Raw genomic sequence first — 26,377 nt, 5'->3', positions numbered from 1 at the left:
ATTTTCTCTTAACTATTGGGACCATTTGCTTCTTTTTTTTTTTTTTTCTAGAATCCAACATTTGCAATACTTGCTGTAACAGTAACTGTGCTGGGGGGTTCCCCTCCACAAAGAGCTTCCTGGGGCCAGGCAGATTAAGGCAGGGTACAGGCGGGTTCACACCTCCGCCGATGCCCCCCCAGCCCCCCAGCCCCCCTCCCCCCGTGCACTCGGACAAGCCTCCTCGTCTCCCCGAAGTCCGACGTCCTCAGATGTGAAGTCAGAGCCACCACCCAGGACCCACGACAGCATGAGCAATGTGCCCAAATTCACACGCAGCCCTGAACCTACTACCTCAGAGCCAGACCTTATGGGGGGGGGTGTCTTTGCAGAGGGGATCAGGTGGAAAGGGGGCCATTAGGGTGGGCCCTGATCCCACAGGACAGGTGTCCTTATGAAAAGGGGACATCCGGACACGTGCGCACAGGGAGAAGACCGTGTGAGGGCCAAGGCAGAACTGGGGGGTGTTTCTATAAGCCAGTAAGTGCCAGCACAGCAGCGTGGTGCAGAAGCTGGGGGGACGCGGGGAAGGTCCCTGCTCTACAGCTCCAGAGGGAGCCCGGCAGGATCGATTTCTGGTTGGTGGCGGTTTATGACAGAAGCCCCAGGACCCCAGGACAGGTTTCGACGGCAAGCCACCGGCCAGGTCCGCCGCCTTCCTTTTCTCCTGCCTTCCCCCCACCTCTTCCAGCTCCCGCCTGTCCCTTTCAGTCCCCTCCACCTCCTGCCTGTCCCTGGAGCTATGCCATGGGCAGGCAGTGCGGCAGGGGCGGGTGCTGCGGAAGACAGCAAGACAGGGACACAAGAAATGCTTGACCCCTTCTCTGGTGGTGCATTTAAGACCCTCCAGCCCGCCTCCCCTGGGGCCGGACGACACCCTCCTCGAGGGACAGAATCCAGGGAGGCAGCCCCCACAGTAGGCGGCAGAGAGAAGCTTCCTGGAGGAGGTGATGGGGGAGCCCCGGGGCTGGTGTTGGACATCTCCTGGTGACCAGCAGGGAGCCCAGAGGAAGACTCCCAGAGCCAGCGTCCAACTCGCGGGCAGGAAGAGAAAACAGAGGAGGCCCAGGCATCGTCTCCCTGATTCACCTCCCCCCTCCATCCCTGCCGTCCAGCCCTGGCCAAGAGCAGCCCCTCTCCTCTCCGCAGGGGCCCAGGGAATGAGGCTACTCTGGCATCTCCTGCATGGCAGGGGCTGGGAGCTGAGGGAGCCACTGCCAACAGAGGCACGGAAGCAGGAGGTGACCCTGCCCCCATGGAGAGTATACCCCCCCCCCCCAGGGGACCTGGATGAGAAAGACGGGGCAGGACCTGGGAACCGAAAACGGGGCCTTTGCTGGAAGGGTGAGCCACCTCGGGCTCAAGGAAGAGATGAGCCGGGAGATTCTGTCTCGAAACGGGGTTGATGGTAACAGGGTCCCGGGTCCCCGAGACCTTGCCCAGCGGCACGGGGCCAGGCAGAAGGAGGGGGCCAGAGGCCCAGGGGGGCTCAGTAGGACCACCTGTTGGGGCGGGAGCCGGGCAGAGGGGGCTGGTCTCCGTGGGTGACGTGGCTGGAAAGCGGCCCCCTGCACACGACGGTCCGTGAACACGCAGCTCCCTGTCGCCCACACCCGCTCCTTCTCTCTCACACTCCCCGCGTGGCTCTGCCCAGCGGGCCTTCCCCACTCCGGTCTGGGGTTTCCTTCTCCGAGCCTTGCATGAACACAACGCCTCCGGCCCCCCTGCTTTGTGACCCACTAGGGGGCTCACGGAGCGGCCGTTCTGGGGCGTCCCCACGTGTCGAGGTGACCAACGAGGCCTTTTCGCGTCTGGCCTCCAGGGTCCCGCTGAGTCCCCTTGGGTGAGCCTCGCCTCTCTGAGCCTCGGCTTCCTCCTCTGCACGGCGGGGACACGACGTCACGGGGAGGCCAGGAGATGTGGGATGGGGCACCGACCGGGAGCAGCGCCGGGCCACGGAAGTGCGGGCACGCCTCTCCAGGAGGACCCCAGCGAGGGCTCTGCGCGTGGCACCTGGCTGTCAGCTCAGAGGCAGGGAGGTAACGGAGGGGCTGGGGCTTCCCGGGGAGGAAACGGCCGGCCGGTCACGCTCACCTCCCCGGCTCCTGCCCGTGCTGGCCCGAGATGCAGCAGGGAGCTGGTGTGAGCGCTTCGGAAGGCTGTGGTGCCGATGGCCTGGTGTTCCCCCAATGCTCTGATGAAGGATGCGTCCATTCACTCGCCTGGTATTTACCGAAAGCCTCCCGCATGCTGGGGGGATGGCCCTGTATCCCCCAGGCACAGCAACGCAAAAAGTCATCGTTCCCACTGCTCAAAAGCTAATAACCCACTAACACAAAACCGAGAGCACTTAAGGAAAGCATTTGCTGAGCACCGACTGTTTAAGGAACCACACCGTGTGAGTTTTCACGGTCTCCTCTCCTCTCAGCCTCGGGCCACCCAGGGAAGGAGACAGAATGATCTCCGTTTCGTAGATGGGCACACGGCCTCGGCTGTGGGACTTGGCAGTGTCTGGACCTCAGCCAGACATTCGAAGGGCAGAGGCGGAGGCCGGGTGTGGGTTGCCCCATGGCCCACACCGCACCCGGCCACAGCCTGGCCGCCAAGGTCTCAGAGGCGCAGGGGGACAACGGGGGTCTCGTTCCCTGCCAAGAAGCATCCTCCCTGTATTGTCCCCTGGCAGGCTACCTTGTGCTAACGCGAAAGCCCTCGGAAAAAAAAAGCAAGAGAGAAACACGTTATCAAATAAATTAACCTGACACTTTGTTTCATAAAGGAATTTCTAACAAGTACCATTTCACTGGAATTCGGTTGTTTACAGTTTAGCCAAATGGTTCCCACTTGCGTTGCTTAGCGATTGTCATAAAACAACCAGGCTCTCGTATTGCCGCAGTTACGTAAATGGCTGGACCGTTCTGGAGCCTGGAACACGAAAGTGCCCACAGGTAGACAGCACTGTTTACGGGTCTGCGCTCACGTGGGGACAGGGCATACATGTGCTCTGCGTAAGCTAGACCTTGTAGTACCGAGCCCCCCAGCCAAGCTCTGCATTCTAGGCGGTGAGTCTCCCGTCGGTGGGAGGATGTAACGGGAGGCAGATGGCGTCTGTCTCCCTTCCAACCCGGAGTTCTGGGGGGCGTGCTTCTCCTCTCAGTCGGCAGTGATGTCCATCTAACCGGAAGGGAAGGACCCAAGTTGCAGAGAAAATAATTCCCCAGAAGACTTTGCTCAGCCTGAGAGCAGGGAGACATTCTGGCCAGTGGGGAGCCGGTGCAGGGTAGACACAATGAGGGACAGGATGGGGGCCACCTCCCGTACCTGCTGTTGTAGCAGAATTGCCCCAGGCAGGTCACTTCCCCCCCTGAGACTGCGTGTCCTTGTTGAGAAAATGGAAATGAGGAAGGCTCCACTAGGGACTGTTGTCCGTGGTGTTGACTGCTACATTCCCTAAGGGCAGGCCCTGACTCAGCAACTGTTTGCATAATCCCTGAAAAGAGGGATGAGAAGGAGCCCTGGGCGTCCCAGCCTGCCTTGCGTGGGCTCCCCTCTCTCTCCTCCCCACCCTGTAGTCTCATCCCTCACCCCCCCCCCCACCAATGCAGAAGGAAGGGCACCCACCCACGGCGTCCTGTTACTCTAGACCAGAGTTGGCAAACTGCCATTTGCTGGATGGATCTCGCCCGTGGCCCATTGTGGCTGGGGAACTGACTAAGAATTCTTTTCACGTTTCTAAAGAGTTGTGCATTGGGCCAAATAGTGCCCCCTAAAGTTCATGTCTCTTCTGCATCCTGAGCATGTGATCTTATTTGGAGATGCGGTCTTTGCAACGGGACTGGTTAAGATGTGGTCACAATGGAGCAGGGTGGCTCTACTCCACCGGCTGGCTGTGTCCTTACAGGAACAGGCGAACGTGGACACAGAGACACGCAGAGAAGCTGTGCGATGTCAGAGGCGGGGACTGGAGAGACGTGGCCACAAGCCAGGGTTTGCTGACCCCGCCAGGAGCTGGAAGAGGCAGGGAGACTCTCCTGCTGGAGCCTTGAGGAAGAGAGCGTGCCTGCTGACAGCCTGATTTCAGACGCCTGACCTCCTCCCCAACACCATCAGGGGTGACCAAGCACCGTTAATAGTTAGTGACGATCGACCAGAATCGATAGTTACCTCTAATTAATCGGTGATCATTCACTCGGTGCCTGCTCCCACGCTAGGTTGTCACTCCATGGGGCAGGGGCTCAGCCACCAGTACCCACCAGAGTGCCTCGTGCGGATCAGTTAAGTCCCGTAGGAACAGTTGTTGGGTGAAGGAGTGAATGAATGAATGAACCGAATTTCAAGAGCTCCGTGTGCGCGGTTCTAGCCCTGGGTTCCTGCCTGGCCTCAGATCCACGTGGCGCTCCAGCTCCGGGCCCCCATGGCCCTATGTGACCACATCAAACCAGGGAGAGTTTGCCCAAAGTGGCATGAGGCCCCCACTCTGACCCAGGCCCCCACAAGGAGGAGCTGCCGTGGGCGCCCAGAGGAGGTGTTAGTGGACACGAGCTGTTACTTTGGGAGACGCCTGGGCCAGGGCTGGGGGTGGGGGTGCAGCTGGAACTGCCCAAGGCAATCGGGGGCCTTTGGGGACAAGCTGACATTCCACTGCTCATGGGGGGAGCAGGGAAGAAGGCAAGAGGTAGAAAGAGTCCGTGTTCAAGTGTAGGGACCGTCCCCCCACCGGCCGCCGCCCGTTAATTACCGCCCCCAACGCCAACTCCGTCTTGCTTTCCGAAGCCACTAACTAGAATTCTCCACTTGCGTCTTGCACGGCAAACCTCAATTTCTCTGACTATCAAAGCAGCATTTTCACCCACACCAGCCTCCGTGGGTAGGGAAAAACGGTCCAACTCTCAGAGATTACCAACATGCTAATGGCCTCATTATCCAGTCGTAAAAGGACCCAGCTCCAGAGAAGAATGAAACGTGCAAACACTTCTCCCCTCTGCAGCAGGCGCGGGCGGCACGGAAGATGACGGGGGCTGGGGACGGGGGTTGGTCTTGGGGGCACAGCGGTCGTGGCGGCCAGGCCACGCGTGCCCAGAGCTCCCTCGCCCCCGCCATGGGTCCTCAGTGTCCTTTGCACTTGGCTGCAAGTGCGGGAGAGCCCTGCCCCTGTGTTCTCTCCATCGCTCTTCCCTAGGGGGCACTGGGAAAGCAGGGCTGAAAGGGGGGAGGCTGGCGTCACCCGGCCAGGCCACCAGGGAGGAGAGACAGCCCCCGTCTGACAGCAGCAGAGGCGGTCTTCTTTCTTCCCACCCACCACCCTGCCTCCAGCCAAAGAATTCCCCAGAAATCACCTGCCAGGTGAAACTCGATGCCTCACTGTCTCCACCTCCATCCCGTGAATAACGGCATGCCCTTTGCGGCTCCTTGCACAAGGTGGACAGATAGAGACCGCCAAAGCCGGGACAGTCTGCCTGAGGCTCCCCACCCCGGCCACCGTGGATAGGGATGAGTGAAACAGCACAAACAGATCAATGCGGGTAATTACAAGCCAGGCTGGTGGCTCGGTGGCCAGCATCTTTCCTGCTCAAAGCCGCAAGGATGGCAGCACCTGTCAGACTATTTCGTGTCCCTGGAAGTCCGGCCTCGGAAGCAGCCTCCCTGCCCTCGGCTCAGCGGGCACGTCCCCGACATACCTCTAAAGGACCCTTCCGGTCAGTCTTGTACCTGCTCCCAGACAGAATGGCCGGGAACTAAGCCCCACCTCCGTAGCCCTCTGGGCCGCTGCGGCACGGCCACCGGCCATACCCCCTGACCACAGACGGCGATGGACGCTTGTGAGAGGGCACTGGGTACAAGCTGTTGGGCTAAGCCCTTGCGGGGCAGCCGGTCCGTCTCCCGTGACCGCCTGAAGGGAGGGGACTCGCGTCATCCGCAGGTGATAGGCGAGGAGACTGAGGCACGGGATGGACAGGAGGTACCCAAAAGCACACAGCACGCACGAACTCAGGACCCTTGTACTGAGCCACTCTCTGTGGCCCCTCAGCCCCAGCCAGAGGAGCTGCTCAGGGATCAGAGCGCCCGGTGCAGGTGGGGGTCGTCCAATCCAGGCCTCTGCTGACGCCATCATCGGGGCCCCTGCCTGTCCAAGAGTGCCCACCCCACCCCACCCCACCCCAGGGCCTGGCCTCCACGAAGTCCTGCGTGGTTCCTCAGCGGCGAGGGCTCCAGCAACTTCTGGGCGTGGCTGCCCTCTGTCTGTCCCTTCCAGGTCCCCACGTCACCGCTGGTCCCTACGGTGGCACAGGGTGTCCTCCAGACCGTCCACAGCCTCCTTCACTTTAATCCAGCTCCACACGGCCTGGCCAGGTCCTGGCTATCTCGCCGGAGCCAGGGATGAACCAGGCCTGGCCGGGTCTGTGCGGAGTTCATGGGGCTGCGGGAGGAGGCCTCTACAAAGACCATGGGAGCCTGGGGCACTGTGTGGGCACCGGGACCACAAGCCCTCCTGGAGAATGTCCTGTGAGCCGGGTTTGAAGGGCAGCGCAGAGGAGAAGGGGGGAGGCCCCTCCAGACAGAGGGAGCCTCTGCCTGGGAGAGTGAGGGCCGAGGGCAGGGCACCCCAGAGACCCCTTTGCCTTCAGTGTTACCGGAAAAGCAAGACAGAGGGATACATGGCTCAGATGTAGAGCGGCCAGGATAACTGACATCAGGAGCTGAGGAGGAGCGACATTTAGTGGGTCAAGGCTGCAGGAGGGTGGGTCGGAGGAGCAGGGAAAAGGCCCTTGGGATTAGGCCATGGGGAGGGGCCAGCACAGCCCGCACAGGGACCTCAGGGGGTGGGCTCCAGGGGGGAAGCCAGAGTCCCCAGGACAGGCATCATTTGGCAGGGGAGTCCGAGCGGGCGTGCAAGCCGGCCTGCCGGGCAAGACCCGTAGCTGCCCAGCATGAGTGCCAGCCGGCAGGGTGGACAGCGGGCACAGGCTGGGCACCGCCCTTAGGTTAGCCCGTGCCCTCAGAGCACTGTCAAATGCCCAGGGTCACGGCACCAGGCCGGGGGAGCTGGGACCTCCCTGTGGCTCTCAGGCTCCTTCTCCTGTGGACTCACCTGGGGCTTCCTCAGCCTAAAACACTGGTTCTGCCTGGGGGTGGCCTGGCTCCCACGGGCACTGGCCATGTTTGGACACAGCGTTGGAAGTCACAACTGCGGGAGCGGGGTGCTGCTGGCACCCGGAGTGCAGAAGCCAGGGATGCAGCCTACAGTACACAGGAGAGCCCCCTCCCCACACCACAGAACTGCGCAGCCCCGAATGTCCACGACGTCACGGTGGAGAAAGCCTGGCTCAAAGAAATCTGGTTCCCGAATGCACTTGCTCGTCTGTCCGTCTCCCCTTTCAGGGCTCCTGTCGCGTGGCCGGCTGACAAGGGAGGGATCACAGCGTCCAAGACGGCCCTGGGGAGGTGGTAGGCAGGCGCCGTCCTTCGCCAGCACCCACTCCGCACGGGCGGATGCAAGGACGGCATATTCCGGAGCCGGGTTGCGTGACTTCATGCTCCCGGGCGTATCCATACTCGGGAGGCCTCGGACGCTTGGCTTTGCTGTGGAGCTGATCTGGCCGGACCCCAGCTCCATTTCTCATGTTTTCCCGCGTCTACAGGAAAGTCCCTCCACCTCTCTGAGCCTCATTTTCCTCATCTGCAAAATGGGTGCCGTGCCGTGAAATGTGCTAATGAATACAAAGCGCTTAGAGCTCAGGACGAGGCGGACGGTGGCTGGTCTTTACCTGGATTCCAGCCTCCGTGTTCCCAGCGAGGTTATCGCGGGGGGTGGGGGTGCCTCACACAGGCTGCCCCACCCCCCTCCAGCCTGTCCCCCCGACCCGTGAGCATCTGAGGGACCCCGTGTGCGTTTCTCAGCAGCATCTGGAAAGCACACGGCTTCCAGTGGCTCATACGTAGGAGAACAGACCCCTCTTCAGGGTTCTTGACCCAGGAAAAGCGCTTGGTAAGTATTCGTCGGATGAACAGGTGATTATCCATCCGATAACAGAATCTAGCCCAGAGCAGTTAATCCGACTCACAGTCTCCACACTTGGTGATTAATCTCCATCTACTTAATAAGTGTGATAAAGAGAACGAGCCCTCGCACGGCCTATAAAGCCCAAAGAAGCATCCACAGCCTTTGCTACTCTTTCGTCATCTGGATCCCACGAGAGCCAGAAGCCAGAACAGTGCCACCGGCCCCAATTTACAGATGAAGTCATGGAGGCTCAGAGACAGGAACACTTCGCGCCTCACCCCACCCCTCCTCCTCCATCCCTGCAAAGGGGCGATGAACCTGAGATCATTGTAAGAGGGAGGAAGAGAGAACGGCCCCCGGGCACTTTCTAGCAAAGATGATCAATTAGTTATCGATTGGTTGGCTGGTTGGCCTGAATGAATGAACAGCTGTAAGGATATAAGTGAGAAGGTTAACATACAGTTTCAAGTCCCTGGGAGTCCTTTGGAAGCACGATTTACTTGTAAACAATTGGGAAATCCGTGCCAGACGGTTCTTATCCGCTCGTGGGTCACCCCCCGCCATGCTGAGCCAGACCCACACAGAGCATCGCCCCCAGGGGCTGCCGAGCACCTTCCCTTCTGGTCCGCCTTCCACTGATCCTTCGCCCTCCCCATGCATTACCTGGGGCCCTCACCTGAGAAGCTTCTTACCCAATCCCTTCCCGCACAGACAAGGCGGATTAAACTGCCCCCTCCTCTGTGTCCCCAGGGGAAGCGTTTGCCTTGTGGCAACGGCCCTAGTTTGTGACATTTGCACACCTGTCTCCCCACTGAGCAGAGAGTGCCTGGGTCGTGTACCTGGCCCAGGTGGAACGGGAGGAGGGGTAGATGGAAGGGAGGGAACACAGGCAGGTGGCCGGATGGGTGGACGGGTAGACAGCACATTCTGGAGCCCCGCTGGCTGCATGCTTTCGAGCATATCTAGAGTTTTCTTGTCAGCACGGGGCCCGTGTCCTCTGCCTTTGCACAGCGTCTAGTTCAGCCCCCGTGAGTGACGGGACCAACACCCCTTCCCTTCCTGCTTCCGTGTGCCCTCGGCCAGAAGCCCTCTGTGCCCAGGTTCTAGCTGACAAGTGCAGAGGAGTGGGTGTGGCCCAGCCCCTCGTCTGAGCCCCTCACTCACGGGGCCACAAGCCTGAGCCCCACCGGGATGCCTCACGGCGCTCCGTCCCACAAACCCACTCTGCCCCCATCGCCTCCCCCTCCAGGGGGAGAGCCCTATTCTTCCTCCCCATTCCCGAAGGCCAACCATCACAGGGCAGACCTCTGTCACCCCTCACCTGGACGGCAGGGGGCCCCCGGCTGGATCCCCTCCCACCTCACCATGCAGACCTTCTGAAATACAACCCTTCATTCTCTGTCGGAACCCCTGTGCTAGCTTGCTTCCCATACTCCTCGGGAGTCAAACGTTAAGCTGTTAGTGGGGTGCGTGATACATGAGCTGTTTCCAGGACCCCCGACCCAGGCCCCCTGCGAATGACACTCTTTCTCATCTATTTCTTTTGCATATTCCCCACCAGGGCTCTGCCTCAGCTGCCTGCCACCACGCTGGCTTTCCGCACAAGCGTCTCCGGCCCCTGGACCTTTGCACCTGCTGTCTCCTCCCCACTCTCTCACCTACGCGACTCAGACTTTCAGACTTAGGCCGGAGTGCCACCTTTGCGGGGAAAATGTCCCACGACCATCTCTCGGAGTGACTGGTAAAGCTACGCGTTCCCCTAACGCCTGGTGCATTTCCTCTGCCCAATCTGTTTGGCGTGGTGGCATGTTCCCTCAGGGGACCGGGAGCGTGGATGGCATCTGTTTCGCCCCCCTCTCTATCTCCAACACTAAACAGTTGCTCGGGTGAGAGGAAACTGGGTGCCGCTCCCCAAATGTCGATGCCGGGGGAAGATCGGCCCGGGCCCTGCTGGACAGACTGTGCTGCGGACCCTCCTTCCCCACTTGACCGTGCGGCTCGCGGAAGTGTGCAGGAGTCGTGCTGGGTCACCTTGGGAGCGGCTCCCGCCAGGAAGTGTCATCGGCATGCCGGCCGTGCTAAGTCACTCGCAGACGATTTCGAAGCGGACTGAACCCAACCACTCCTTGGGAAAGCGGCCATTAAAGCGAGACAGTTTAATAGCGACCTCCTCACGCAGCCACAGGTTCTGGAAGGATCCGTCTCATGCAATTACCATCACTTTCATACACGGGGATGTTTACCCCAAAGAGGTCCTTGCGTGTATGAGATCCGAACTCAGGCTTCCTGGAGAGGCCCAACAAGGACGCCCACCTGGACGGAGCCTCTCCCCGCTTCCCGGAGCGCTTCGCCAAGGGAACCGCCATCTGAGCGGAGGGTTCCAGGCAGGCAAGGGCGGTGACGACTTCCGGGCATTTTCACCTGAGCCTCATGCCACAGCTCCCCGAAATCTCACCTCGTGTCCCTCACACCTGTCCCCCACACCTGTCCCCCACACCCTCACACCAGCACGTTTATGTCGCTGTGCTTTCTCGGGCACCCCTGCCCTACTGCCCATCCTTCCTGCTTTCCTCTGCGGGGCCAGCTCAGCCAGCAGCGTTTCTCTCAGCAACACGTCCCTCCTCCGGGTTTCCACGAGTCTCTGCAAATCCCTACATCAGCATTTAACTTAAAATCTTTGTGTCTCTGCCAGGTATCCAAAGTGCCCTGGGGAATCCACAAGCCATGTATAAGCAGTCAAGTTGTTCTGCCTTCTCGTCAAAATTTGATCTCTGCCTTGTTGAAGAAATCCTTCCTTATAACGAGGTCATAAAACTATTTTCCGGCTTTGTCTCCTAAAAGTTGTGTGGCTTTGCCTTTCACACGTAAGTGTTTAATCCACCGGGAATAGAACGCTACGCGGTGGGGGGACAGGGGTTCAGGCTCATTTATCTTCAAGGGAGTCACCAGTTGCCCTGGTGCCATTTAAAATGGTCCCTCCCCTTCCCAGCGACCAGCCGTGCCTGAAGTCCCCGCATGCATCTGGGTCTGTCTCCGGGCACTTGATTTGGTCCCGCTGGTCAGTCTGTCTTTGCCAAGTATGCCGACCAGCGTAATAATTCTTGCTGTGTTTCTGGTAGAGCAAAGCACCCAACACGTTCTTCAGTATTTTTCGTCCTTGCTCTTTGATACGAATTTTCAAATCAGCTCATCAAGTTCAAACCGAAACAAAGCAACCCCAATCCTACTGGTGCTGAAGGTAGAGAACTGCATTGCCTGCAGATCGATCTGAAAAGAATGGACTTCTCTGCCACGTTGACTTCCTCACTCGCCCATTAACACAGTACGTTCTGCATTTACTGGCATCTCCTTAAATACGTCTCCATGACATTTAATGATTCTGTTTATTAAAAAAAGTGCCCTGGGGACCAGGCAGACATTTTCATCTTCCCACGTCCATATATTCTAAGTATTCTACCTCTAACCACTTCAAAGGTGTTTGCTAAATTTACCTTGGGACCTGGAACCTTAAATGACGTATTTAGCACCAGAGTCACCGCCTAGGAAAACTACTCTTGGAGACGGGGTGGGACCGGGAGGGTCAGCGTGGAGAGGACGTGATGGGGGGGGGTTCCCTCTCATAACCCCGGAAATAACAGCATGTTGTCACCCACTTGTGTGCTCTCCAACTGCTGCATGGACCCACCCACTCACAGTGACAAACAGTCAAAGCAGTCTGGGCTCAATGCGTTCAACCCTCCGGCATCGGGAGCATACGGCAGGTGAGAACTTCCGGGGTATTTTTTAACAGGGGCAATCCCTGTCTGGTGCCCACTGCCCGGTTCCTTCCTCTGCAGGACGTCGAGTGTTCCCCTCAGGACACCAAGGGCAAGAAGTGGACCTCTACTCTATGGTCATGAGTGGTTTGTGTCTAATACTTGCCACCCTGTTCTAGAAACTTCCTTGCTGTTTCGTGTGCTTGTGTGTTTGGCCGCATGGCTCCAGTGCACAGGAATGAACCGAACGGGATTGAACGAAAGGTCATCCAAAGTTTCCCTAAAATGCTCTTTGACTTTTATTTTTCCAACAAGGAACATAAAGTGCTGTCTTTGGACTTCCCTCTCTGTGTAGAGAGGAGTCCAGAAGCTTCTTCCCCAGCTTCATCCGCCTCCGCCCTGTCTCTCAACATCATAGTCTTTATATTCACAGTAACCAACATTTCAAGGTGAGTTTTCCTTTCCAAAGAGTTATTTTTGACCCGTGCATTTGGTTTCCATCCATTTTTCAACAACCACCCCTACTTAAGCTGCATCTGGGACACGCCTGCCCCCAGTCCTCCCCATCAGCTTCTGCGCCAGACCTTACCCTCCTCCCCCGCACCGAGCAAAATCCATTTCTCTGCCGCCACAACACCTTTTCAAGGCGTTGTCCTTTCAAGACAGGTACCTGGCCAGATAGACTGGGACCGTCTGCTTTCTGAAGATCCTCCCACGTTCCTGGAAACAACAAACGGCAGCCGCGTTGGATGTAAAACCCCGAGATCCTATCTTCCCCACACTTGTGCGCAGACCCCCAAGTCTCCTTCATTATTTCGAAACGTGATACTGAAAACGCGTCTGTACTGGCCTGACTCTTCTCCCTTTACAAATAGTTTTTCTTTCCTGAGATATATCACTAGCTCCTTTTCCCATCACGAGTAAAGAAAGAAAATCCAGAATGTGAGTTCGGCTTCCGGAGGGCCCCTCTGCCATCTGGTGAGCGGGACCCGTTTTGACGCTGGCTGTGGCTCGGCCGCCCCCGGTTCTGGTCTGGAATCGCCCGGGCTCTCGGGCGGGCTGGCTCCCTCTGTCTCCGGCCGGCACCTTCCTTCTCACCCACCCCGTCTGTGAGAACGCCCCAGGTTCGCCCTCACCCCATGGATGCACTCCCCCCGCGGTTCTGCCCTCTCCGGCTTCCACGGTGGCTTTCGGCCCTGTCGCCGACACTTCTGGGGTCTTGCACCTGTGCTGGGCCCCACCAGCCCCCTGCTGCTTCCCCTGTTCTCTCAGGGAGCTGTATTCCATCACTATTCTCTCCTTCCTCCTAGCCTCCTTCCTTCACCCACTGCTGGGGGACCGCACACCTGTCTCCCCGCCCTATGGGCTGTAGGGACTAGGCATTTGGGAGTGGCTGGAGTGAGGAGAAAAGTCAGTTTGCTGCCCCTGGGAACAGGGTGCCTTCACGGAGATGCCCACCCGACTGGGTAGCTCATGGACGGTCTTCCCGGCCCCTCAGGGGAGGCAGGGCTGCTGTCTCTCACAAGCCCCCGACCCAGCAGGAAGTCTCCCTTCCCAGCATGGGCTCGGCCTCCGGCAGCTTATCTTTGCTAGTTGTCACAGTGTCTCGGGAACCCTGGGAGCCTTGGGGGCAGGGCTGACACCGGCGGGTCCCACAGGGGAGCCCTGTCCCGCGGCCCTCGCTGTCTGGGTCCCAGCACAGCAACCACCTGTGGCTCTGGAAAAATGCTGGTGCCCCGTGGCCCAGAGACACCGTCCTGGGAATCGTCATCTTCCAAGCAACGGCACGGAAAACCGGGTCAACTCTGAGGTCAGAAACCCAAGAGGCAAAGCTGCAGAGGACCCTCAGGGCGCCACCTGCCCCCTCTCAAGCGGGCCCTCGCTCTCGGGGAGAGAAGGTGTTTACGCCCTTCCTAGTGAGGGAGATGGCCACGTTTTATTAAAAGTGTGGCAGGACTGTGGAAGGCACATTTCTATGGGACAAATAACTATTTAATTGCTCTCTAATGACATGACAATTAGAATTCGGATCGTGGCCCTGTCCTTAGGTATCTGTTTATGGGCCACGCCTGCCACCGTTAGGAACGGCACGGGTTGTGAAGCAGGCAACTCTCACAATTACAGAGCATAATTACCCGTGTAATTATTCTCTTATACCCAAGTAATTACATGCCGGTATTATCTGTGTATTACAATTTATTCACATCCCTAATCACAGCCTCCTTTCGCAAACCGGGACCCGGCCAGGAGGCGCTCATCAGTTTTTTGAAAATGACATAAAAGTCATCTGATGAAAAGCTCGGCTTCCAGGCCGCCTGCGTTCACCGCCCCCCGGACAGAAGGCGAAGGGCTGGGCGAGGGGGCTGGGAAGCCACACCTGACACCGAGGTCACGAGGGCAAGCCCACCCAGCTGGGTCGTGAGGCCTGAGACACCGCCTGTGGGCGCTGTCCCCACTCGGAGGGCTCCTTGCCACCGTGTTCCGTGGGCAGGGGCCTCTCTGCGTGCCGCCACCCGCGGGCCCAGCACGTGTGACCTCCCTGTGTCGGGACCACCCGGTTCTTCTCGTCTGTCTCCCCTTCTGGACTCAGAGCCTTGTGACGGCAGGACCCTCCAAGGGTCTTATTTCTATGGCTAGCACCAAGGGGTGAATGCCACACCAGAGGGGGGGCTTCTGTGCACCTGCCAAACCAGCCAGGAGGGACAGGCCCCGTGGAGATCCGGCCGGAGAACCCCAACTTATTCCAAAGAAGGGTGGGGAGAGCACGAGTTCGTGCTCAATGACCCAGAGCAGCGATATCCGAGCTACTTTCCCTAAAGAACAGCAATCACATTTCTTGGGCGCTCGTCCAGCGTTTCTTTGCAAGGCAGGCAGAAAGCAATCAGTGGGGGTGACCACACCTTCCAGGAACCAAGAGGCCGGAAAGAGAGGCCACGTCGCCGGTAGTCAACTGTTACTGCAACCAAGAAACACAACTTAGTAGAAGATGCTCCACGCAGAAGAGGGGCGGCATGAACGCAGAGTGTGGTCGCGGGCTTGTGGTCCTGGGTGGAAACAACAGGCTGATACCCAGCCTGCAGCCGCGTCCCCACCGGGTGGCCCCGGCCGGGCCTCCTGTGGCACCAGCACCTCGGCCTGGACAAGCGAGGACCGCCTGCAGCCTAGGAGGCGCAGGCCAGACTTCTCGTGGTCCGCCAGGCAGGCACACGGGCCTCGCCAGGCTGCAAAAGGAAGCGGCCAGAAAAACGAATGAATGAATGAGTGAACGAATGAATGCAAAAAGGAAGCGCCCAGAGACTCTGAGCAGCAGGGAGGGTAGCAAAGGCTCAGACCTCCTGATGGTTCATCAACGCCCCAACTCCAGGGGGGTGGGTCTCAGGTCTGTGGTCTTTGCTTCTCTGCAGACCCTCAAAGCCACCTCGGGAGAAGGGGCGGGGGGGGTGACATTGGCTGGGACCCTGCTGCAAGGTCCCTCTCCCCACCACGGTGCCCTGAAGTCTCAGAAGTGTTGGGGGCAGGTGACAGCAAGCTCCAGGAGTGGGGGTTGGTTTCCTATTACCGTTGTAACAAATTACCACAAGTTTATTGGTTTAAAACAACACTAACGCAGGGGCGCCTGGTGTGGTTTAGTCTGTTAAGCGTCCGACTTTGGCTCAGATCATGATTTCACCATTTGTGGGTTCGAGCCCCGCATCGGGCTCTGGGCTGCAGCTCAGAGCCTGGAGCCTGCTCCGGATTCTGTGTCTCCCTCTCTCTCTCTGTCCCTTCCCCACTTGTGCACGTTCTCTCTCTCTCTCTCTCTCTCTCTCTCTCAAAAGTAAATAAACTGGGTGCCTGGGTGGCTCAGTCGGTTAAGCGGCTGTCTTCAGCTCAGGTCATGATCTCACAGTTAGTGAGTTCGAGCCCCGCGTCAGGCTCTGCGCTGATAGCTTGGAGCCTGGAGCCTGCTTCGGATTCTGTGTCTCCCTCTCTCTCTGCCCCTCCCCTGCTCACTCTCTCTCTCTCTCTCTCTCTCTCTCAAAAATAAACATTAAAAAAATTAAAAAACAAAAAAACCAAACCAACCAAACAAAAAAACACTAACGTGCTATCTTGCAGTCCTGGACATCGGAGTCTGCAATGAATCTCACGAGTCTAAAATCAAAGTGTAGGCCGGGCTGGCTCCTTCCAGAAGCTCCAGGGGAGAATCTGTCCCCTTGTGTTTTCCAGCTCCTAGAGGCGCCTGACTTCCTTGGCTGGTGGCCCCTCCTCTGTCTCCAGAGTGGGCAGTGCAACAACTTCGACTTTTCTCTCCCTCGGACCCTCCCACCTCCCTCTTTCAAGGAGCCCTGGGATCACACGGGATAGCCCAGGAGAAGCTCTCCATCTCAGGAGCCCTAACTTCCTCCCATCTGTGCTGGTAACACGCACAGGTTCCGGGGCTCAGGACACGGAGGCCCCGCGTTATTCAGCCCACCGCAGTGCGTGCGCACCAACACAGCCCCCGAGCACCCAAGCCTCCTACCATCCGCCACGGTTCACAGAGGGGAGCAAAAGGCCCAGAGAGGTCACACCACAGGCTCAGGGACACGCCGGCTAGTAAACCGGAGAGCTGGGTTTGAACTAGGACCCCTGGACCTCCCAAACCTGTCTCTGACTCACCACCACCCCGCTGTCCCGTCGACAGAGGGACAAAGGCGCTCGGACACGTGGACGTTTTGCTTCCCCCGTGTGGCGATGGGTATGCGATCCCTCAGCACCCACCGCCCTTTATTTCCCTCTTACACAATATCCAACCCCCTGGGCGGACAGTCCCGTTGCAACTACCCATCAAGATTCCTGCCTTCACAAGGGCAAGTTCATGATCTGCCTGAGACACAAGGGTGGGCGTCACCGGGGTTCCTGTTCCAGCAGCCGTGCGGCTCGCAAGGTCCCTGCAGCCCCCCTGCTTCCTGCCCTTCGCCAACCGTCCTCTTGTTCCAGATTCTACCTGACAGTTTTCCAGTGAAGACCCCCTCGGCTGCTGCTGGCCTGCGGTGGTTTCTGTTGATGGCCACCAAAGCCCCTCGGCTGCAGCCCGCCGTACTTTAACCGCAGCCACGTAAAGCAGTGGTGCTGGAGAATCCGGACTTCCTTTGGCAGATGCGGAAGCCGAGGCCCAGGGAAAGTGCCATCCTCTCCGGACAGCCCAGCAAGCCAGGGCAGGGCGGGGCCGGGGCGGGGCCGGGGGGCGGGGCGAGGGGCGGGGCGGGGGCTGGCCCAGAAGGCAGGTCCCCATGGCCCCCAGGCCCGCTCGCCTTTGGTCCCTTACGACACAGTCCACAGCTGTTCACAGTGAGAGCATCACTGTGGTTGGGGATCCAGCATTTTCAGCCTCGGCTGCTCAAAGTGCCAACGGACCCGCACAAGAAGCACAAATGCGGCAGCTCCCCGTGGCTGTCAAAAAAGAGCGGCTGTGGCGCACTGCCTGCAGGCCCTCCCCAGCCCCGCGCAAACCGCGCCCCCGTGGGTTGGTCTGTAGGGACGTGAGATTCATTCCTCTCCAGGAGCAAATACTGGAGTTCCTCTTGCTCTCCCCGAACCCATCCCGCCAACCTGGGCGGCTTCCACAAGCCCTGCGGCCGTGAGCTGATGAGGTAGGTTCTGGTCGACTCAGAGCTGCCTGGGTGCAGAGCATCAGCTCCCTCTGGCCCCACCTACTGCTTCAGGAAAGGAGTCCATGACCCCTGCCCAGCCGATGGGAGCCCTCCCTTGGATCTGCATAGGTCTGTGCAGCACCTATGGGGGGCGGGGGGGAGGACCCCAGTCCTTCTGAGGTCACAAAGCATCGGGTGTGTCTGCGATTCCCAGAGGTCAGCTTTCCAGCCCAACAGCAAAAACGTGCCTGAGATTGAAGCCAAGACATAGGAGGGCCCAGCTGAGAGATGGGGGAAGAGACACTGTCCCGTGTCACCTGTAGAGGCCCTGGATCGAGCTGTGCCTGAAGGAAGCTTCCCCTGATCGTCACGGTGACGTGAGCCAATCTGTTCCGCTTCCCGTCTGAGTGGTAGACGTTACTTTTAATCCAAGGAGTCCTGGCTAACATAGCATGGGGTGTGAGGGTGGGTTTACTCAGTGGCTGGTTTGTCAAAGGTAGACAACTAGAACACAGAACATTAGAAATGGAAGGTAGGTGTAATAAACCTACTTCCAACAAGACTAACGAACTCAGAGGGAGGTGAGGTGGCCTGTCCAGCCTCCCTACTGACCCACGTGAGTACAGGAGACAACACGGTCCCTTGACTTGTGGCCTCCCTGGTATCTGACGATTTCTCCTGGTACGGCCATACCCCTTGGATGAGCCATAGGACGTGCCAAATTCCTGGATGCCAGGGTATTTGTAAGGGAGGGAAGGACAGGGCACGGCCAGCACCTTTTTTATTTATTGTTTTTAATTTGAGAGAGAGAGAGAGAGAGAGAGAGAGAGAGAGAACATGTGTGGGGGAGGGGGCAGAGGGAGAGACTCTTAAGCAGGCTCCACATTCATGGCGGAGCCCGACACAGGGCTTGATCCCACGACCCCAGGATCGTGACCTGAGCCAAACTCGAGAGTTGGATGCTTAACCAACTGAGCCACCCAGGCACCCCAGCACCTTTTTAAATTAAAGAATACAACCGCCAGAGTTCGCGCATAAACCAATGCTAAAAATATACATACAAAGGACTTTCAGGGGCCTCCCTGCGTCTCCCCATGTTTTCTCCAAACCCTCCAAAGAGCTAGGGCAGCAGGGTGGGTAGAAACCCTCGTCCGCCTGGGGGCCCAGCCCGGCCGCGCCTCCTGCACCACCCAGACCCTGGGAGCTACATCACGTCTCTGAGCCCCAGGCAGCTCACGTGTAGGACGAGGACACCTGTGGCACCCGGCTGCCCTGTAGGTTCAGTGGGTGACGATCAGTGACATCGGTAACGACGCCATCGGGCACAGAGCCGGCAATGGCCCGGCGCCTGAATCCACACCCAGCACTGTGGACGGCACGTCTCATTCAGCCTTCACAGAAAGCCTGTGACGAAGGCACCCATTTACCAACAAGGCTCAGAGGGGCTCGGGAAATTTCCGGAGTCCCAGTTCTGCCTCGTGCCAGGACCCGCATCTTCCCCATGACGCGTGCGACCCGGAGCCGGTGGGACCTTCCACTCGGACCTCCACCCGGTGGCGTTGCGGCCAGCACACGCCCGCCCCACTGTCCTCCGTCCAGACTCGGACACCGCAGAGCCCCCCTCTGTTCGCCAGAGAAGCCCTGCGCCCCCTGTGTTTTTCTGGCCATGGGGGCAAAAAACAGCACACTTGCCTCTTCTCCTAGTTCCGAGGTCTGAGTCCAAAATCAGTCTCACTGAGCTACAGTCAAGGTGCGGGCCTGGCTGAAGGTTCCAGGGGACAATCTGTCCCTTGTGGTTTCGTCTCAAGGCCACCTGCATCCCTGGCCCCCGGCGCCTTCCACGGGCACAGCCGGCAGTGGGGTATCTTCCCTCCCTTCCTCCCTCCCGCTCCCACCCACACCCTCCACTCCTCCCGCCTCCCTCTTACAAGACCGCTGTGGCTACGCCGGGCCCACCAAGTGCTCAGGGACAGCTCCGGTGTCCACGTTCTCCACACACGTCTGCACAGGCCCCTCGGCGCGTGAGGCAACACCCTGGCTCCCGGCCGTGATCTCTGGGGTGTGGTCTGCACACTGTCTTCAAAGGAGCGAATCCAGGGTCTCTCGCCCTCTGCGTTGCGTCAGTTCCCCAGGCCCGAGGCCCAGGAGACCAGCTTTCTGCGAAGCTAGCCCCCTCTGTCTCCCCTCTCCCGCAACGAGCTATGGGCTGTAAGAGAGAGTCATTTGCCACGCATTAGCCGAACTGTCACAGGATCCACTCCATTTCTGAGACAAAAGCCTCCGTACATCAATAGGCCCAATTGAGCCATTTTTCTTCTGGACAGGAGAGGATGCCTGGTTCTCGAGGGGAATGGAGAGCATCGGTGATTGGGGGAAAAAGGCCCATTTAGCCCCGTGCCCGCCTCCCAGTCCCTGGCAGGGCTCCACTGTCTGGCCGATCTTCCCGCCAGGCAAGGGCTCCCGCGCCTCGCGAGTAACAGAGGGTCAGGCCCACCCTGAGTGCTGAGCCAAGGGAGGGGTGAGGCCTAGGGACAGCAGAAGTGTTCCAGGGGCCCCGGCTTCGTTCTAAGAGATCTGGGGACACTGGGGATCAATACCCTGCCCCATCTGCCTCCTCTTGCGAGCCGAGGCTGACCCAGAGCTCCAGAATGGGAAAGAGGACAGGGAGGCCCGTCCCAGGCTGTGGGGGAGTGCCTTCTGAGAGCCCACCCCAGGGAATCTCAGGAACACAGGGCTCTCCTGTCCTGCCAGCCCTGACCACTGCCCCATGGCCACACCGGGGGACTCCTGGGTGTCTCCCCAGGGTGGGGTACATGGGGTGTCCCATCCCGGGCCCTTCACGCCCCACCCCCAGGTCAGCCACCTCCCCAGGGCCCCTCATCCCAGGCAATGGCACCCCACCCACCCACCGCCCATACCAGAAGGCTGGGGGCACCAGCTACCCACAAAAGGTCTTCTGACCCTGTCCCTGCCCCCTGCCACCATATCTCTGCCCACCCAGGCTCAGACTCACCATCTCTCACCTGATGATACCCCACAGGTGTCAGATTCACACAAACAATGGGTCTACACCCCGTGGCACATCCAGGGAGAGGTGCCCAATGGGCAGATTGGGTCCTTTCAGGGTCCCAGTCGTGTGCCAGGCACTGTGTCCTGTATGTCACATGCGTTGGCCCTGGACCAGCGGGGCAGGGGCTCTCTAATGCCCACACGGGGCCAGGCTGAGTCACACATCATCTCACCCCACCCCCCAACCCAGCTGCATGAGGTGGACAATGTTAAAATCCCATGTCACACCTCAGAGAGGTGGGCGTTGGGGGGGATACTGGGATCCTAACCCCTCACAGCCTGGGTCTCCCCACTCTGTGCCCGGCCCCTTTCTCCTGACATTCTTCCACACTGCTGGGGCCTGGGAACAGGCAGCTAGCTGGCCAAAACAAAGAGAAACAAACAATAACCCCTTGCTGCTGAGAACACTTTCAAACATGGAAACAGATTCCGGGCTTCCCCAGACCCTGGACACGGCATCCGGGGACCCCGCAGCAAGACTGATGTGGGGCTGCTGCTCTCCAACCTGCACCTGATTGGCCAGAGGTCACTCGCCAAGGTGCTTTCTGAGCATCGAAGAGGGTTTGCAGTGGCCATGTCCATGGGACCTGGGCTAACCTCAGCTCCCTCTAGAAGGCCCCAAATGAGGAAACAAGGCAGGTGTGGGCCAAGAGGTCAGCAGCTGGAGGGAGTGGGGGCAGGACTTCCACATCAGGGAGGGGCTTCCACACCTGGGAGGGGCGGGGCCTCCACACCAGGGAGGGGCGGGGCCTCTACTCCAGGGAGGGGCAGGGCCTCCACTCCAGGGAGGGGCAGGACCTCCACTCTAGAGAGGGGTGAGACTCCACACCAGGGAGGGGCGGGGCCTCCACTCCAGGGAGGGGCGGGGCCTCCACTCTAGAGGGCGGGGCCTCCACACTGGTTGGGGCTCAGGGCTAGAGACCTGGTAGGTTGACAGGGTAGCAGGCGAGGGGAGCTGAGTGGAGGACAGAGGCAGAGAGGGAGACAGAGGCAGCGAGAGAGCTCCTGGAGCCAAATCTGAGACGGATGCAAGAAAGGCTGACCGGTACAGGTACACCAGAAAAGACCCCCGGAGACAAGGGGTGACTTTTGTCCTTTCACACACTGTGACTGCCCGAGGAAGCAGACAAGGCACAGGCTGTAGGAGACTGGGCCTCACCTCGGCCACAGCACGCAGGTGCACCAAGTGGGGCACAGGGGCCAGAGGCAGGCGGCCCTGTCTGTCCCGGTGAGAGCTCTGAGTCCAGAGAGCCTTGGCTGAAGGGCAGCCAGGGTTGGACTCGGCTCCCAGGCCCGCGCCCCCTCCCTTAGGTTTCCCTCCCACCGGAGGGCCACTTTTTTGGCCCCGAGGACAGGCTGTTCCATACGCAGGGGCTCAGAGGTGGCTTGGGCTGTGGAAAGTAGAAAGGGTCGCCTGGGCCTGGGGGCAAATCCTGAGTCAGGTCCCCCCTGCTGGGTGGCAGGTGTGGGGAACCTCGGACCTGTCTGGCCCTGGCCTCCCTGCACAGACCCTTACCTGGCTGAGCTGTCGCAAAGATTCAAGAGAACACACGTGAAGCTCCTTACACCAAAGCTGACCCGTGAGGCTCCTCGGAACTCGGCGTTCTTTATCACCACCAGCACTGCCCCCACCGAGTGGATTGCTTCCGCTCTCAGACACTTGAGCTTCTTGACAACAAGATTCTGTTTTGCTTCATTTTTCTATCCTGAGTGAAATCCTGACACATGGCAGTTCCCTCGAAACGTCTCAGGTGAGTGAGCAGGTCGGACACACAGATGTACTTACTGATGGGGATCAATACTCGCTTCTCAAATCAGAGACCGTGTGCCCGGTGGGGACGGGGGCACGTGGTGGTGGCTGGGTCAGGGGTCTTGGTGCTTCACCTGGGAGCATTGTCCTGGGTCATCAGGTCGACAAAAGCTTTTCATGGAAAGTGGGCATGTGTGTCATTTCAGTTTTCAAACCAACACTCATGTATCATGGAATAAAATGAACATTCAGGTGAATCTTTAATACAAGCCACGACACTTGAAAGCCATCCCACGCCCCAACCAGCTCCCGCAGGCCATGTCTTGATATCTTCGGCCCACGGCCGTGGTGTTCTGTGGCCAAGTTAGAAATACACAGCTATCCAGAACTAGGGTGGGGATTGCAGACAGTAGGGAAGGCCCACAGGGGATGTTTGTGGACTGGGGGGGGGGGGGGGGCAGAGCCTCAGGTCATTGCCGTGACAGTGGTACAAGGTCCTACCCGTGGGCAGCAAGGCCAGGGAGCTCTGGTTTTACTGCAGGCAATACAAAACTAAAAGGGAATTTATTTTGTGAGACAGGTTGCAAAGTGGTCTCTTAAGAAGCTATAAAGTGCCGCTTGGCCTGTAATTGTTGCTAAATGCACTCCTAATAGTATTCACATCTTCCTGCAAAGTCTATCCATTACCCTAACGGGAGAGGCAGGAGGCTCTACAAATAAGGGCCAGACCTTCTCCCAGACCAGACTCACTGGAGGACAAATCCTCTCTCCGCGGGAGGCTGACTTTAGCCCCCTTTCTGTTCCTCCCCACAAAACACAGCATGAGAGGTTGTGCCTCAGCCCTCTACTAGACCCTCAAGGTTCTATCTAGAAGGTTAGTGTTGTCTGTCCAGTTCACCTCTGCAGCCCCCGTGTCCAGCAAGGGGCCCCCAGCGCACAGTAGGCGTGTAATGTGGATTTGTTGTCTACAAGATGGGAAGGACAAAAGGTCCTCTCTCCCCGGTAGCGAGCACATGGCCTGGCGCACAGTAGGGCCTCGACCCACATCTGTCGAGTGGATGGGCGCTGGTGTTGGGAGGGAGCTTGGGGTCCCAGCTGAGGCACAGGATGAACCAAGCGGAGCCGGGCTTCCGCTCACGTGTGTCTCCTTCCCCACCTGCCATTCTCCCCCTGGGAGGAGAGCACAAGAGTCCAGAACATCCTGCAGGGTGCCTGGGGAGCTCAGGGTAAGACCGAGCATCCCAGAGCGTCTAGACGACCCAGGCACAGAGAGACACTCGGCACCTTCGTTGCATCAGTGAAAGGGAAATACTCTGCCGCCTGCCGGCAGGATGAACTTGGACAAGTCTCCCAGCCTCCCCAAGCCCATTTTCTTGTCGGGATAGTGGAGGTGACGATGTGAAGCCCCAAGTCGTGCCCCTCTCCCCACACATAAACGGGTGTGGCCGACATCTGGTTCTGGCCCAGGGCCCGGCCCACCGGGAATGATCACCACAGTGTGGCCGCAGAATCAAGAAGCCACGAATGAATGGACGAGTAATGCAGAGACAGAAGGAAGTTTGCTTTATATGCAGGAGAAATCTCTTTCCCGGAAGGGCACCGTCCCAGCCCCAGGCCCGACCCCCGCATCCACATCTCCTGATACGGCTGAGTGCTCAGGGCTGTGCCTCCTTGGGATTGAGGTGAATAAAATACGGTGTCCACAAAGCGGCCTGCACAGGCTGCCCTCGGTTCCCTACGAGTCTCCTTCGGAAGCCTGAAGACCAGCCCGAGGCCCTCCCGATCTTTCCCTCTACCTTTGCCGGGAACCCTCGCCTCCCTACTCCTTCCTGGTACGACCTCACATCAGTTTCTGCTGTAGCCGTGACTGTGGCTTTTCTCCTTCTCACATATTCAAACGCAAGTCAGACTGAGCCCCACGGAGGGCCCTCTCCTGCAGGGGCGGCTCTGGGGACACAGCACCACCATGTCCCAGGCCCCGATCTAAGTCGTTCGTACGTATCGACTCATGTAATCCTCGTTCCCCTGTTACGAGCCTACTTGACAGATGAGGAAACTGAGGCAGGGACAGTGGAAATAACTGCCTGTGGCCCAGAGCACGGGCCTCTGGCTCCCTGCCTCCCAGACCCACGGTCACCTGGAGCCTCCAGTGGGTCGTGCCCTCCCAGAGAGCGGGATCTGTCCCCGGCCCCACCCAGTGCCAGTCCCACCTCTTCGGGCAGAGAAGCTGGCATTTCATTGTTTTTAAATGTTTATTTATTTTGTTTTTTTTTTTTCAACTTTTTTTATTTATTTTTGGGACAGAGAGAGACAGAGCATGAACGGGGGAGGGGCAGAGAGAGAGGGAGACACAGAATCGGAAACAGGCTCCAGGCTCTGGGCCATCAGCCCAGAGCCTGACCCGGGGCTCGAACTCACAGACCGCGAGATCGTGACCTGGCTGAAGTCGGACGCTTAACCGACTGCGCCACCCAGGCGCCCCTAATGTTTATTTATTTTGAAGAAGAGAGCGAGCAGAGGGGAGGTGCAGAGGGGGTGGGGGACACAGCATCTGATGCAGGCTCTGCACTGTCAGCATAACTCAGGGCTCGAACCCATGAACCGTGAGATCATGACCTGAGCTGAAGTCAGATGCTTAACAGACTGAGCCACCCAGGCGCCCCTGGCATTTCATTTTCTGAATTTTTTTTTTAACGTTTTATTTATTTTTGAGACAGAGAGAGACAGAGCACGAGCAGGGGAGGGGCAGAGAGAGAGGGAGACACAGAATCCGAAGCAGGCTCCAGGCTCCGAGCGGTCAGCACAGAGCCCGACGCGGGGCTCAAACCCATGAACCCCGAGATCGTGACCTGGGCCGAAGTCAGATGCCCAACCGACTGAGCCACCCAGGCACCCCGACATTTCATTTTCTAGGCCCGGAGACTGGGGCTGCCTTGTTCCCTCCACGCAAAGAGGTGTGGGCAGGCCTGAGAAGGCAGTGCCCCTCTCCTGACACCTATCACAGACACCGACAGGGCCCTCACCCCCCAGGCCAGGCCTTGCTCCCTGATAGACACAGCTGACCACTGCCACCCCCATGGGAGTATCAGTCACCCCAGAACCAGCTCCTACCCTCACAGTCTCAGGTGGTTGGTAAGAGACTTACTAAGGACAGTGGTCCTGGGACGCTTGCGTGGACTTTGCTTAAGCCAAGCCCTGTTCTGAGCACTTGGCAAATAGCACCTCATTTCATCCCATCAACCATACTGTGTAGACGCTGCTTTTACCCCCATTCCGCCGAGGAGAAACCGGGGAACCAGGCGGTTCAGAACTTGGGCGAGGTCCCGGGGCTGGTGGGCTGTGGGCTGGGCCCAGAGGCGGGCCCAGCCGCGACTCTCTGGCAAGAGAAGGAGAGGAGCCGACCAACCCCCAGGCCGCCCTCCTGCCCAGCCCTCACTGCTGTCCCTGCCCGCCTCCAAGGCGGACGCCCGTCCCGTGGGCCTCGGGGTCTTTTGAAGCAGCTAGTGCATGCCTCAGTGGGCCCGTCAGCCCCTTCAGCCTGACCACAGTGGGGGTCAGCTCAGTCCTGAGGTATGTGGGGTACGTCTGCAGGTATCAGAGCGGGGACAGAAGCCGGAGCACTCTGTAAGCCCGGACCTGAATTTGGCTTCTCTGTCCAAGGTCCAGCAGGAAGCAGGGTCCATGCTTTCGAAGGCGGGGGGCATGGGCTTCCCTTGGGGGCCACGCGAAGGGGGCTGGGGAGGCTGATTCCATCCAGAGTGGATGTGGAGGGGCAGGGTGATGCCCCGGCCCCCTCTCCAGTCCACCCTCAAAACGACCCTGTGTGAGTCCCTATGGTGCCGTAACAAGTTACCACAACTGAGCAGCTTAAAACAACAGAAATTTATTCGCTCACAGTTCAGAGGGAGAAAATGCAAAACCAAGCTGTCAGCTGGCTGTGCTCCTATCTGGAGGCTCCAGGGGGAGAAGGCTTTCCTGGCCTTTCCCGGCCTCTCTAGAAGAGAAGGTGCCCCCGCTGTAGCCCCAGCCTCTGCCTGTGTCCCCATATCTTCTCTGACTCTGATGCGGGCCCTGTGATTACATTCTCCCACCAGGAGAATCGGGACAACCTCTCAAAATCCTTAACCACATCTGTGAAGTCTCTTTTGCC

At 58.8% G+C, this 26,377-nt stretch overlaps 1 protein-coding gene and 1 long non-coding RNA gene across 2 annotated transcripts in view; both read right to left on the bottom strand.

The window, feature by feature from the left end:
- Positions 1–26,377, bottom strand: part of SORCS2 (sortilin related VPS10 domain containing receptor 2) — a 457,690-nt gene that overhangs the window by 150,089 nt on the left and 281,224 nt on the right. The window lies entirely within an intron of this gene.
- Positions 13,972–17,042, bottom strand: LOC123385129. The gene is made up of 2 exons (XR_006597270.1): positions 16,763–17,042; positions 13,972–15,014 (listed from the first exon to the last, which is right to left on the bottom strand). It is a non-coding gene; the product is annotated as an uncharacterized LOC123385129 (long non-coding RNA).

This window comes from Felis catus, chromosome B1 (genome assembly GCF_018350175.1).
Source record: "Felis catus isolate Fca126 chromosome B1, F.catus_Fca126_mat1.0, whole genome shotgun sequence".
Taxonomy (NCBI): domain Eukaryota; kingdom Metazoa; phylum Chordata; class Mammalia; order Carnivora; family Felidae; genus Felis; species Felis catus.
The sequence above is the reverse complement of the archived record's forward strand: the minus strand, read 5'-3'. Positions and strand labels throughout refer to the sequence as shown.